Below are 14,492 nucleotides of genomic sequence, written 5' to 3'. Positions count from 1 at the left end.
GGCTGCTGCTGCTGCAGTGCTTTCCTCTCCAGCCCTTTCTGCAGCAATGTGAGACCCAGCTGGACTTTCTCATTTTTCACTTGCATTTGCACTGCAGGAGCAGTAATGCAGGAATCTGGGTAGACAATGAGGGAAAACCCAGACTTTTACTAAAAATCCATGTCTAATAAGAAAAAGCTGTTAACCAAAATGACAAAAAAGTGCTTGCTCCTGTAATAGATCTCAGATTTTAACTGCTGTAAAATTTCCCTGCTGTGAAAGCACATGAATTCCTTTGCTTTTACAGCAGTAAATCTTCTTTTAATACTACTTATATTTAGTTCCATGTATTAAAAGACTCTGAATGACTTCTCTGCATTGTGTTATTTTCCTTTTACAGTCTACTCTAGTTATGGGCTTCAGCTTTTCCTGTCCTCTGGGCCCTCTAAAATGGCTGCAAGAGAAGAGCTGTGATGTCATCAAAATACTCAATTTTGTTCTTGTTTCTACCACTGCAAACTAGAAGTAACTGTCAAAAGATTGAAGTCACACTGCTTTAAGATAATTACCACAAGATTTGTGTCATATTGTTGCAGTTCTTGTGATGGTCAGTCATCAGGAGATTCAGTGCATTGAAATATGGTACAAAATAGGTAAAGTGGGGAAAATAGGAAGGGTGAGGTTTGCAAACAGTGGGTATTGTACAGTTCACAATCTAAAAAATACTAGGGATTAGACAGAATTAGATCAGATCAGGCTGGAGATCAGAGAGCAAGCCTAACATCACTGAGTTTGTCAGAGGCTCACTTTCAGCTAAGAAGCCAGGAATGGTTTTCTCCATTTCTTAGGAAGCAGAATGCTGGGTGCAAAGTGATATTTCACAGTCATCCTGGCAATCAGAGTGAAGGGAATAAAGGAGCTTTCCACATTTTGCCACCCTGTGCTACAGTTCTTAGGAATATTGTCAGAGGTTCATTTCTACCTATTTTGAGCCCCTGATGTTGCCCAGGCAGCCAGAGGAGACATCTCTGTTCCTGCACATCAAGCCTGTTATTTAGATATTATCACTGAGCACGCCTGACTTACCATTAATAACTGAAGAGAATTCCAGGAAGGCATCTGCTCAAATAACAGCAATAAATTACAGGATATGGTAAGATTTCCACATTAGAAAGGCAAACAAACAAAACATTAAGACTGTGTTACTTTAGAGAGGAGAAAAATAAGATGTAATTCAAAGGAGGTACATAAGGGACTGAATAATATGTAGAAATAAGTTCTTCTATTTGCCCATGCCTATTTATCCTTTCAAAGGACACGTGCAGTGAAATTAAAAGACGACAAAATCAAAACTGATGGAAGAAAGTACTTTAGATAGTGGAACTTACTATCACAAGATGTATTCAACAATGTTCCAAACAGAATTAGGGTGCTCTGGGGGCCCCACTGGACAACACCCCCTTGCATTAATTTTGATCTTCTGACTCACTGTGAGGTTAAATGTGCAATCCACAAAAGTCAGTCCCTGTGCAAAGAATTGTAGTAGAAGAAAACAGGCAGCAGAAGTTAAGACTAAATAATCCCAGAACACTATAGAGCAGAGCTGGAAGAATTTTGTGAGAGATTCTAATAGGATCTAAGGGGACCGAAGTGAATTGGATTACTGCAGACAGTAATGTAACAGGGAAAGGTAGAGTGCTAGATTATTGATGAGGACAGAGGATGGAGATTACCTGAGGGTGTCAGCACACTCCTCACAAAATACATTTTCATCTAATCTTTCTACTTTAAAGCAGGGAAAAAAAGTTGCCCAGAAGTTCCCATTCATTAATATCTATTGCTTTCGAAAAAGGCCACAATGATTTTGTTGATCCTGTCTTATTGAGCATCTTGCTCTTTCCTGACGTGCAAAGACACGACTGGGCTGGGCTGAGCTCTTGGCTTTCTTGATGAATGTACAAGTTGCTGCAGGCAAAAGGCCACCTGCTCATGTTTTTATGTAGGTGAAGCAGTGACCTTTCTTTGCCATGCCCTCCCAGTCTCACCAGTGCCTTTTGCAGAGCATTTTTACTGCACATCTGGAGAAACTCAGTGCCTCTTTAACGTTTCACTGTGGCTCAGCCATGACAGAGCAATTCCTCCATTTTGCACTGCTAAGTCAATGCTCACTTTGGTGCATATGAGCATTAGCTTCACTCATTCTTGATGTGTATCCTGCCTGCAACAAAAAAGAAATAATAGGCAAGCTATCTAAAGACTCTGAAGTTTTCTTAACTTGTAAGCTGTTTTCCAGGTCTGATAAATTCTCTTTCAGCTGGCTGCAGCTAAGGAAATCAAACCTGATTTGATTACAGCCACTAGAGGAATATTCCAGATCTTGAATTCAGTTGTAGTAATTGGAAACTTGTGTTGTAAAGGAATCATATAAATTCATCTAAGAGATAACTTCTTTGAATACAGTCTTAGGAATTCACAGATGACACAAATTCAATCAGCCAAGACAGCATTAGCTTTGTACCCCAGAAAGTTCCTAGTCTCTCCCTTACTCGGTTCAGAAGAGGTAATATTTTTCTTTGTGCTTTACATTTAAAATAAATTGTCTTAGATGGAGACATTGCCCCAGCAAAGTTTTTGCCAGAAACAAAATTCTTCTAACCAAGTTATAAACCCCTGAAAATAGGGCTTTATAATGGGACTGTTGATAGACCCTTAACAATAGCATTGTGAATGGTGCTGCTATAATTAATGATACTTCAGAAAGATTTATGGTCCTTAGAAAGAGATAAAACAGAAATATCATTGCTTCTTTTCCTCCCATCATTTTATCCTCTATGAAATTTTATGTGAAATAAGTCAAATGAAAAATGTAAGCTCTTAATCTTTTCCCAGAGTCCTGTCTCTCACTTGATGAACACTTTCACAGAATAAATTAGAGCTTTTTACTTCTTATGTATGTACAGCTTTGTATTTAAAAGGCAAAGAAAAGAACATTGTTGATTTGGCAAAGCAGCTCAAGACAACGGTCATGGAGCAAGCAAACATGACTCACTATTCTTGTCTGTTCTTCTGCCACACCAGAGACAATGACTCTTGTCCTGCAGTAGTTCTGAGCAGCTGGGTAGTGTCCAAAAGTGCTCTGTAGGGAAGATTCTCTGCTGATGGAAAGTCAGCCACAATGACTCTGGCTGCAACAGCAAGAGCACAGTGGCCTGATCAGAAAGCCAAAAGCTGTGGCTTGATTACAGCAGATAGTACCTTTGTGAAAACACAGACTGCTGTATGGATATTTAATTTAACTGGGAAAGGCATAGCAAGAATCAGTTGCTGGAGGCTGAAGCTAGAAAAAAATTGAATTAGATATTTGGCATTATATTGTAACAGAGAAAGGAAGTAACCACTGGAACAGGTTATCAAAGAGAAAGTGAATTCTCCATTTCCCGACAATACCAAAGGAGAATGAGAAGCTGACTAAAGAAATGCTTTTGGTGAAACAAAACATATTTTAGCCAAACAAAAAGAAGATTGACAACAGTATTTAATGGCCTGTGATGTACAGGAGGCTGCCCTGACTGTATGTTCTGTGTGTGAACATTGTGACTGTACAGCATTTTAACAAATAATGGTAAAGTACTGCTTACTGAGCAGAGATCAGGGAAGAGGGCACTGAAGGATTTGCCTTGGAGCCCGTTCCCTGCAGCACCTGGCACTGCCCAGGGAGCTGCTGGGGGGTGGCAGGGAATGCCAGCTTCTGAGGCTTCTGAGCCTGCGGGGGGACAAGCTTCACCTCTGGGCAGCCAGGCTGAGGCAGCAGCTGAAGAGGGACTGAGAAGTCACAGATTTGGCACAGGCCACCTGAAACGGCAGTTAAAGCTCAAAATCCATCACAATCAGATCAAGGCTCTGGCTTGTGCCAGCCTCACCCAGCTCAGATGGCATCAGGCACTTGTTTTCCAAAAGCCTCTGCAGTGTGTCAGGAGTTTTGTCCCTCTGCCCATTAAAGTAGCAGCGTTTGAGCATCTTTCTTGTTATTTTGATTGACAACAGCAAGGTCACTAGAGAACCTGAAGGACTCTCTTGCTGGCTTGTTTTCCTGTTATAAATCATAGCTTTTTATATTAGAGGAAAAACCTGAAGCTGTTTCAAAATAATGACTGAAGTTAGTTTCTAATAGGAAGCTCTGAGATCTATGCTGAAATTCCCCATAAATTATAACATTGCTCCTTTAAAATGTCTTCAATCCATCAGAAACAGAGAGAGATTATATATATATATATATATACTGTAAGAAATTAATTTTTTTTAATGACAAGAACTTTTGATTTTCAATGGAATTCACTTTGGAGGGCAGAACATTTTCTTTTTCATTGTAAGAAGATTTGTAAAAGCATCCCAATAGGAGTGCAAAAGTGCCACAACATGGCTGCCTCCACAGCTTTTTCCTTGGGACCATCCCTAACCCTAGGCTGATTTACCTGTAGCAAAAAAGGGGTAGAGTGGATTAGTGTTAATCAGAGACATGGGAAAGTAGGGAAGTTTTTAAATGAGCTTTTGGGCTAGTAGCTCAAAAGAGAATTGCAGATCCGTCAGATGTAGGGGTAAACATAAAATTCAGAATAGTGGAAGATACATCTGAATCCTGAGTAATTAAGTTTTGAAGGTAATAATATATTTTTTGGAAGTAGAAGCCTCTCTTTCTCATTCTCCCTAGCACTGTTATCCTAGTAAAAGAGTGCACTTTGTATTATAAGAAAGTGACTCCTACCTGTTTTCTTTTTCAGTGTCTTAATGGTGTATACACACAGCACCTTGTTAAAGGAAAGTTAAGTAATAATGAACTAGAACTTTCCAGTCTCTGGCAATAAATTTGCCCAAACACAGAGTGCAGATGAATTGCCTCCAGAGTTGGGTGGGTTACACCAGGTAACCAGGTAAGGAGCTGGCACAGTATGGGACAGTCATAAGTGGTCTGAAGATCTTGGGGTTCAAGATGAGTTCCAAAATCCCCTAGAGACATTGCTGACTTCAGTAAACATCAGAGCAGGATGGCTGGAGTGGAAGGGTAAGGGGTCTCCTTACGGCTCTGAGATATGAAATATCCCTTAACGTTTCTGTGCTGCCAGTTTAACTCCCTGTAAAATGAGGACACTGACACCTAGTCACTAAAAAAGGAAAAAAAAAGAAGAGAAAAATAAAAAAAGAGAAAAAAGGAGAACCCCCACTGACTGTCTGTTCTTGGAGGCTGTACAATGCTATAATTAACAATCCTATTTCTAGCTGTTTGTGTTTCTTTTACATATGAATCATCATTAAAGGTTAATGAGAAAACTAATGCTATATGAAAAGGTTGTTTTCTCATTATTTAAATATTTTCATTTTAAAAGCTCTGTGTATTCCTAGAATATTATTAATTTATGATTTGCTAAACAATATCTTAACTAGTCCCTTTTAATTTCCTCACATGGCATAATTTTAAGCAACTGCAATCAGTGCCCTTAGTTCCACTCATCAGTTCTGAATCTCTGCACTGCCGAGTCTCCAACAGAACAAACTTCATGCAAACAAAGCACAGACATGTCCATCAAATCAGCCAGAGCTTCTGACACGCACCTGGTGCCAGCTTGGTGCTCTAGTGTTGGCTTTATACCGGCTGCCAGAGGAACAGAGGATTCTGGATCCAGTGTCATGTTAGCTTAGCACAGAGAGGTGATGCCTAACGTAGCGTAAACCCCATCAGCACTACACCAAACCTTCCATGTTATTTTTTAACAAATTTAAACCATCAGGGTGAGCATATATGGGTTCAGTTCTTTACATCAGTAGATCCTACACTGGGAGCTGTAAAGTTGCAGGTTGGTCACACTCAAGCCTGCAGTAAATTTTAAACTGTGATAAAACACCACTGAACTCAAATAAAACCTATAAATAATTTATCCATTTTAAATGCATTGGAATATATTATGGTGTTGAAAGCAACTCTTCTGGCATGGTGGAAGATGAGCCCTACATTACAGCGTCAAACCAAGCCACCTGTGCTCGTGGCCATGAGGGGAAAAGATGAGCAGAAACCCAAAAGTTTGCTCAAGTTCTCGCTCCACACCAGGGTTGCACATGCCAGATTTTCCAGTTGGACGTGACTCTCTCTTAATGACCAAAGTTAACAAAGAAACCCCTCTGAAAACAGGACTTCATGACAGAAACGCCTACACAGCTGTAAGAGCCACTTCTCAAATATTCCTCTGCTTATGAACCACAAGACTAATATGGCAAAATTTGCCGACTTTTGCAGTTTTCCCCTCTTTTGTCGAAACTAATGAGTCACGATTAGAGTAATGCTTTTCTGTGACTCTGAAACCATTTTGCCTAATGAGGTACTAAGTCTTTATAATTAGGCCCAGAAGGGAGCTGGGACGTGGCCCCTTAAGAGCAATAATTATTTAGGTTATTTATGGTAATAAAAAATTGAAAATAGGAATTCTTCCTCAGAATGCAACTATTTATTCTTTTACATATTGCCTAATAGGCAATTACCCTATTAAGGCAACGTTTTGTTGCTAAAGACATTAATTGAAATGTAAATTAAATGTAAATCAGCTAATTAAATTGATATGTAATGAACTTGTCATGCAGGCCTTTGAGATCAGATGCATTCTGCTAATAAACAAGTGTTTTACTGGTGCCATTGCTCACTGGAGTTAAGGTTGTTTAACGTGTTGTGTCGATAACATTCTCCCATCCCAAACTGAAGGGTTTGGATTGTGTTAGTAGAGCCCAGAATGAAGCTGGTACTGGGACCTTCGGGATTTACTCCATCCTATTATTTCCTGGTCAACTTCATTGCAAGGCAAGGTGTTCCCTTAATGGGAAGTGCTGCACATCCCATTGGGTTGTGATCCAAGCTCTGTCAGTTCCTTCTGCTCCCCAGAAATGACAAAACACTTTGTAAAAGCCCTCTCCAAGATCAGTTCTGCTGTTTGGGTGGCTTCTGGAGGGGTTAATGTTATTTGTTTCTCCACGAGCTATGGCCAGTTCAGCAGAGGTAATGAACCCTCCCAGCAGTGGGAGGAAAACTCTACACGTTCCTGAAATAGAAATAAAATGAGAAATGAAGCAATCAGAATTTGCTTGGTGGTTATGTTGACAACGTACAAGGTAAACATCAAAGTCAATGCAGCAACAGGAGAATGAGCTAGAATAACCTTCTGTGCTGGCCATAGCACACATGTAACCTTCAGCATCAAAGCATGGGCTTGTGTCAAGCTGTAAATTAAAGGGAAAGAATAGGAAACTATCAGTTCTCCTATGAAACAATCCATTTTCCTGCAGCTGCCATTTGAGCCAGACGTACTAAAATTTCTGGGAAAAATTCAGGCCCTGTATTGAAGGTATCTTGGAGGACAAAAGTCCCTCCCCTGCCAGATACATGGACAAAACTCACTGCCTCTAATTAAGTAACAGTAAGGCAAATGTCACACATTTTGCTTTCAAAAAATCTCAGGTCCTTATAGAAAAACCTCAGCACCTTATAGAACTCACCGCCCACTTCTGTTCACATCATGCAGATATTCCATGTGCTCAGTCACAAAGCTTAAGCAAATGTAGCAAAAAGGGCTGTGGAAGCAAGAGAATGGAAAAACAGTTTGGAATTGTGGAAATCCAGAAAGTTTACCTGGATCCGTTGTGCTGTAGCTGCACCTGAGCATTAATGCTTAATTATTCTGTCTGGAATAAATCAGATGCTGCGTTTATAACTTCTTCTATCCAGAGAACCTTCAACCCTGCAATCCTTCAGGGCCTGGGGATATTTAATAAACATGTCAACTACCACTTTTCTTTAGCTTGAATGCAGCATCTTGTTTTGTCCTACTGAAGAACACTCCAGTTTGAAGTTTACAGAGCAATTAAAGACCCTCATGGGGCCCCTGATATTGTCAGCATATGTAGATTAGTAATTGTCAAGTTTCTCCCTAAGGCTGAAGAGCTCTTAGTCAAATTCCAGAGATCATCAAATATTCAGATTTCAGCGGGCTTTGTGTCATACACAACATAGTGGCATAATTAAACTAAAATGTTTCTTTTCTAATAAACTTTTGGATCTGTATATGTTTCTATTATTTTTTTAATTAGCTATGATCACAAAATAAAAAAGAACATCAATCTAAATCTGCAATTTTTATGCTTCCAAAAAGTCACCCTGCTAGTAGCTTTCTCTTCCAAAAAGTTGGGGTTTGGGGACCACACTTACGCTGCCGTGACTTGCAAAGGCCTGATGGAGCAAAAACCTCAGCAGACTGGAGGTACAGTTCCTTCTCTGCCTCCTTTCCAGTCGACACCGGGCACAGGCCATGATGCTGCCATCTTGAACTGTGTCTTCACTGACCTGGTAACTTGGACTAGCTCAGTTTTTAGTCTATTCTTAACTAGTTTTGATGTCTGTGGACATTGATGCAGATAGAAACATCACTAAAAAAATAAAAAGAAGAAAAAATACTTTAGAGGTCAAGAAGGGAATTAGTAACAATCCACCCGACCCAGAGTATTGCTGTAGTGACTGACTCCAACCTTCCCCATTGTTTGAGCCCTTTGCCTGCCACGCTGGGCAGTCAAATACTCACCTGAATTTAATATTCATTTACCTGAGTGTTGGACAGGAATTTTGCTGGCTTGCTTTGAATCTTGCATGGTCCAGCTCTTGGGGATCAAATAACTGCTCTAATACGGTAAAATGGAGTAACAAGAGCAACTCTATGAAGCTTTCCTGCATTAAGACTGGCCTGTGCATGTTCCTCCAGCTGGATCCCCCTGCTGTGGGTTCTCACATCCACTGGATTATGGTCCCAGGGCTTGGAAGGGTCAAAGTGTTGGTCATTGGTCTGCATCCATCATTGGAGTCACATTTCATTGAGCTGTGTCTGTGGACAAAGCCTGTGGCAAGGAGGAAGTTGTTACAAACCTCTCTGATGTTTTTGACCTACAAACTCAGATTTTAAAGCTGCATTTGGGATCTGAAAGTTTAATTCCTGGCAAAATGAAAAAGAATTGGACTTGGAAATTGTGAAGGTAGCTTTTATTATCTTTATTACAGCATGTTACATAGAAGAGCTAAGTTACTGCTCATGAGTAGATCTTGATTTCCATGCTGTTCACATTTCCTAGGTGTAGCAGAGGACAAACTGGCAGTGCTTGGGAACTGACAGAAACCTTTTGTTAACCCCAGACTGCCCATACACACACAGGTATGTTCTTACTTAGACTCAGACAAATGTGTCCAAATGAGCAACATTTCTCTTCTCAGGCTGGTCAAGTGAGTAGGAAATCCTGTTTGTGTGTCCAGGAGGAAAGTCTTTATTACCTCCATTACTGCACTTCAATGGCACTTCTCCCTCTGTAAATCCCATCTTATTTGTCACAACTTACCTGCAGTGCTGAATAGAGGCAGCTCTGAAGGCGGAGATCTTTCACTAGCCCCTGAACAGACAGCTGAAGTATCTCCTTCTCAACACAAGGATAACCTGAAGCCAGCAGGTAATTTCAGAGTGGTTTTCTGCAGTCTCTAGCTGACTTTAAAACAAAGCTCTATTATTTTGCCTCCAAATCTTTCAAGCCTCCATGTCCCCAAGTCGCTTTGTGGACTGAATTGTCATTTCTTGAAAATCACTTAAATTCTTCCCACTGCTGTGTAACACCCACTGTTGATGTGGCTCTTCTCCACTCGGTCCACTGCATATGGCAGAATATTGTGCTGCTTTCTTTTCAGAGGCCTCTTTCTGTGCTAGGCTATGGAAACTGGATCCAAGCAGCACAAAAAATGTTGCTGCTTAAATAGTAGCCCAGGAGGAGATCTCAAGAGTCCCAATAAAAGAAGATCAAAAACTTTCCTCACATTCTTCCTATGATGATACGTCTCAAAATCATTAATTTTTCTTGTCCTATATCATATCTTAGGCCAAGCTGTTTTTCCCAAGTGAATTGCAACGTGGCCTTTGGTTCAGTGAGTTTAACTGAAGCGTGGCTATCTGGGAAAAGGACTGTTATCTGTAATAAAGTAACTCCTTCAAATTTATTTTCTTGATCTTGTACTTTGGCTGGGCTGCCAGAGTCTTAATGCCTGGAAAAGTATCTCTCACCTAGGGCCCTAATTTTAAAGGACTTTAGATTTTCAGGGGCTGGATGGCATCATCTGCTTGCATGGATTTTGTCGGTGTATTCCTGCGAGTGAGCCAGCCTGAGCTGTGTGCTAATTTCCCATCTCCTCTTTCGGTTGATGACAGTCCCTGGCTCAGTGAGATTTCACTTTTGCTCAATGGACTCTTCTTTCCCTGCCCTCCCTGAGATATATTTTCTAAGTACCAATTTCACTCCAAAATTAAAGATGAAATTTAAAGATTAGGGACTGCAGGGTTTTTTTGTTTTGGTTTTTCTTTTCTTTTCCTTCCAAAGGCATTTCAATGTCTCACACTCATTGATTGAGTTAGGTATCTAAATCATCCAGAGCAATCTGGCCCCCATTCCAAATTAGGTGATGTAAAAGGCCAATTTGCCTTTTAAAAGCTCTCCAGTTTAATCTCCTGCTGTGCGATTAGTGCCACGGGTAATAAACACATTGTGAGCGCACGCCGAGGGCAGGTGTGGCTGAGGTAATGGATCCCACCGACTGCCTGCACTACAAATGCCAGGAATATCAAACACTGCCTGCACCAGCCTTAGTCCCAGTCAATTCTAATTACTTGAGTGGACTGACTCCAAATTTAGGTGTGCTGTGGTGTGACTGAGGTCAGGGTACAGTACATGATTCTTATCTTAATACCGCTGTAGTGCTGGAAAGGTCAAACTGAGCATTGTGCAAGGAGAAGAGGTACTGGCTCTGTTAAAATTATTCTTCACTCCTTGAACAAAGGGGTGAAGATTGTGTCTCTGCTGAAGAGTGTTCTGACATACTGCATATTTAAAATAAAATACAAGGAAGAATGGAGAAATCATTTGTGCAACAATCCCTGACTGAGCCTTCCTGAGCTTTGCCTGAAACCTTGGAGCACTTGGTCTGCCAATCCTTTGAACTACAACTACACCAGAGTCAGAGGCCAGGGAGGGCAGCATTGTCTCTCCAGGCAGGGATAGTTTCCAGTCCTGACCATTAAGAAAATTCAGCTTTACCTACCAAATAACCTGTTCAGAAAACATTAAAACCCTGTGTTCATTTGTAGGCATTCCTGCTGTTGGAGGAATTGCTGATGTGTGGGGCACAAAGCTGAACTTCCCTTTCCACTTGCTTACCACTATCCCACTTGACCAGCTGTAAAGCACGACCAAGTAGGAATGTTCCCTGCATGCCAGTCGTAGCATTTTGTTCTGTTTTGCATTGGTTTTCATAACTTTATTAGGTAGTGAGTGAATATCTGGGATCAGAAGTGGTTTTAGTTGGGCTCAGCTCATTGTTAAGAGGTGTTATTATCTGCACCCGTTTCCAGTGTAACTTCCCAGGAGCCCACACATTGGATCCCAAACCATGGCCATTCTGCTCATTTAACTTCAGCTATCTCTAAAGTGTTAACTGCTGAAAGCAGAAACATGAAACCCTGCAACAGAGAGAGCTGATTAGAATTCAGCCCACTGTATCACTTCTAAATAGGAAATAAAGAATACATGGCTGTGATTAATCATCCATAAATGGCCACTGCCTGCTTCCTCTTCTCCATACAAACGCAGTCCACATATTTATTCAGCTCACCAAAGGAGTAACAAGATCATTCCTATTTGTTAGGACCTGGGATTTAAGCAAGTACTTGAAGGGGAGCTCAGTTCTTGTGTGTCTGTAGACATGCACACACATCTGCTCTTCTGTCTGGTTTTCACTATCCATGAGATAAATCAGATTTTTTTTTTAAAGGTGTACTTGCCTATAGATCAAAATACATTGCAATGCAAAATCACAGCAATGTCAGTTTTAGTAAAATGATTTTTATGCCATTACAAACATCAATCTCTAAGGATTGGCAATAATTGTACTATTAAGAAAAAATGTTTTGGTTTTTATGTGTTGCAGCTTGGCCAAATCTGACACCAGGACACTGGGAAAAAAATAATAAAAAAAATCATGTGATGCACAGAATCCTGACCTGTAGCTTGAAGCACTGGTGGGTAAAGCCTGTTTTTACCAGTTGTGGATACATTTCCATTGGAGCACCAGCTTGCCTGCTTGTGGTTCAGCTGAGCTCAGCAGAGCAGGGCTGCCTGCACCACTGCTCCCTGGCAAAACACAGAAACATCTTTCCTTTGCTGGGATTTGCAGTCCAAGGGCTGCATCTGTGAGCAGAGTGCTGCCTCCTGAGCCTTCATCCTCTGCTGTCACTGGGTGCTTGGTATGCCAGGCGTTTCCCAGGAAATATCACTTGCACAGTGGCAGTGCTGGTCTGGGAAGGGGAGGTGACACTTTGGAGATTTGGTCCCTTTGCCCCCACTTTCCTGAATGTCTTTAAGCAAATCCCTTGGTTTGTGGGTGCCCCAGCTGATCAATGGGGATTGTGAACTGCAACCCTCATTAAAGGCACTGGAGATCAAGGAGGGAAAAATGCTGCATAAGAGCCAAATATTTATATTATTACCCTGCAAAGTGGTGTAATTGCTGAGAAATGGCCAGAAAAAATGTCAAAAACATGGATAAGAAACAGGAAACAGAATCATAGAATGGATGATGTTGGAAAGGGTCTTGAGATCACTGTGTCCAAACCCTCTGCTCAGGCTGAGTTACCTACATGGAGTTGCCCAGGGCTATATCTGCCTGGATTTTGAATATCTGCAGGGGTAGAGACTCCATATCCTGCTCCAGCATTTCACCACCCTCATAGTTAAAAAGAATTTTCTTGCATTCAGATGAAATTTCATATATTTGGTTTAATTTGTGCTCTTTGCCTCTTGTGCACCATGTGGTCCCCACTGCCCCCTGGGGAACCAGTGAGGCCCAGACAGGGACTTCATGTGACCAGATGTGATTTAATTTTGCTCAGTCACCTTTGAAATCCCAGTGTTCATTCTTTTTTTTCCCCTCTTGATTTTCCTCAACAGGCTACTTTTTCTTGTAGACCAGTCCCAGCTTGTGGAACCAGTGGGTGTAACAGCCTCCCATCACCTGGAGATGCTCTAGCACCATCCAAGGGCTCCACACCCCCAGGAAGTCAGCAGAGATTGCCCAGCAATAGGGAGCCTTTCCCAGGTGAGCCTGTTGCAAAACAGTGATTACCACCACCACAAGATTTCTCTTCTAGGAGAGAAAAAAACCCTCTCTTGCCTAAAGATGTTATCATGCATAATTCAGGGAAGAAATCCATACTGCATTTAAAAGATTACATCTTATCATCCAGGGTACTTATTAGCTTGATGATTTAAAAGTAGATGGGGATAGAGCCTTGCCTGCTATTCTGCAGTAGCATCAGTGCTGTGTGCTGATGAGTGATGGCCTCGTGGCTTGGCTTGTGGCTGAACTGCTTTTCTGATGCCACAACTGGTCCAGATGGGGTGGAGAAATTCCCAGTTCATGGTGAGCAGCCCTGGCTCTGTCTATGTGTGGGTTTCACCAGACCACTATCCCTCTTCTTCCTGCTGGGTTTGGTTAAGTTTGTGGCAGGCAGCAACAAGGGGTTAGTGGTGTTTAGCTCCTCTGGTTAATGCCCTGTCCAGGAGCACACAGCACTCCCATCTTCCCAGGGGCAGGGGAAGATGCTTTGGGACAGCCAGGGGCAGGAATCTGGACACTGAAATGGTGAGGAGGTTGGAACAAAATTCAGGCAGATTGACCCTATGCAGCACCAGTTGTTCTGATGGCCCTTGGTGATTCCCAAATACATGTTCCCCTTCCCAGAACATGCCCTCCTTTTGACCTGGCATGTCCCTGCTGCATGGAACCTTGCTCAGAACAGGGCTGGGTTTCCACCTCTGCCCTCAGACTGTGCAGATTGTCACCATTTTTCTAAATCAAGAAAAAACTCTTTTTTTTTTCTTCTTAAACCAACCCACACATGGGCTGGTTTAAATCAAATACACATTTAAAAAGTATAGTGTAAGTTGTTTAAAAATGGCATTGCACCAGCAAATAATTTCATTCAAATACCACTTGCACCAAATTGAACTTGGAGAGGTAGAACTTGGTTATGACTATTATTTTTGCACCATCATTCTGTCCCTCTTATGCCTATTCTGGGCTACATACATATATTAAGAGTGAAAATATGTTGAAGTTGAGTGAGGATGCTTAGTAAATCTTGATCTTTTTTTAATCAAATATATCCTGGGCAAGAAAAATTAACGCCAAAAGGTGGCACCTGCACTGATTGAAGGAAGTGGCATGGAGGTTTCTAGGATATTTCTCTGTGTGGCTTTTCACACAAGCTCTCATCTCAGAGATTTCCTGATTATATCATGGACTTAGAACTAAATGGTAACCTGGGGACTCTGATTATTACAGCCATTTCAGGCAGAAATCCTTAGATGAATGGCTTGGGAAGTCTCAGGATGGCTGAATG

This window comes from Camarhynchus parvulus, chromosome 8 (genome assembly GCF_901933205.1).
Source record: "Camarhynchus parvulus chromosome 8, STF_HiC, whole genome shotgun sequence".
Lineage (NCBI taxonomy): Eukaryota > Metazoa > Chordata > Aves > Passeriformes > Thraupidae > Camarhynchus > Camarhynchus parvulus.
The sequence above is the reverse complement of the archived record's forward strand: the minus strand, read 5'-3'. Positions refer to the sequence as shown.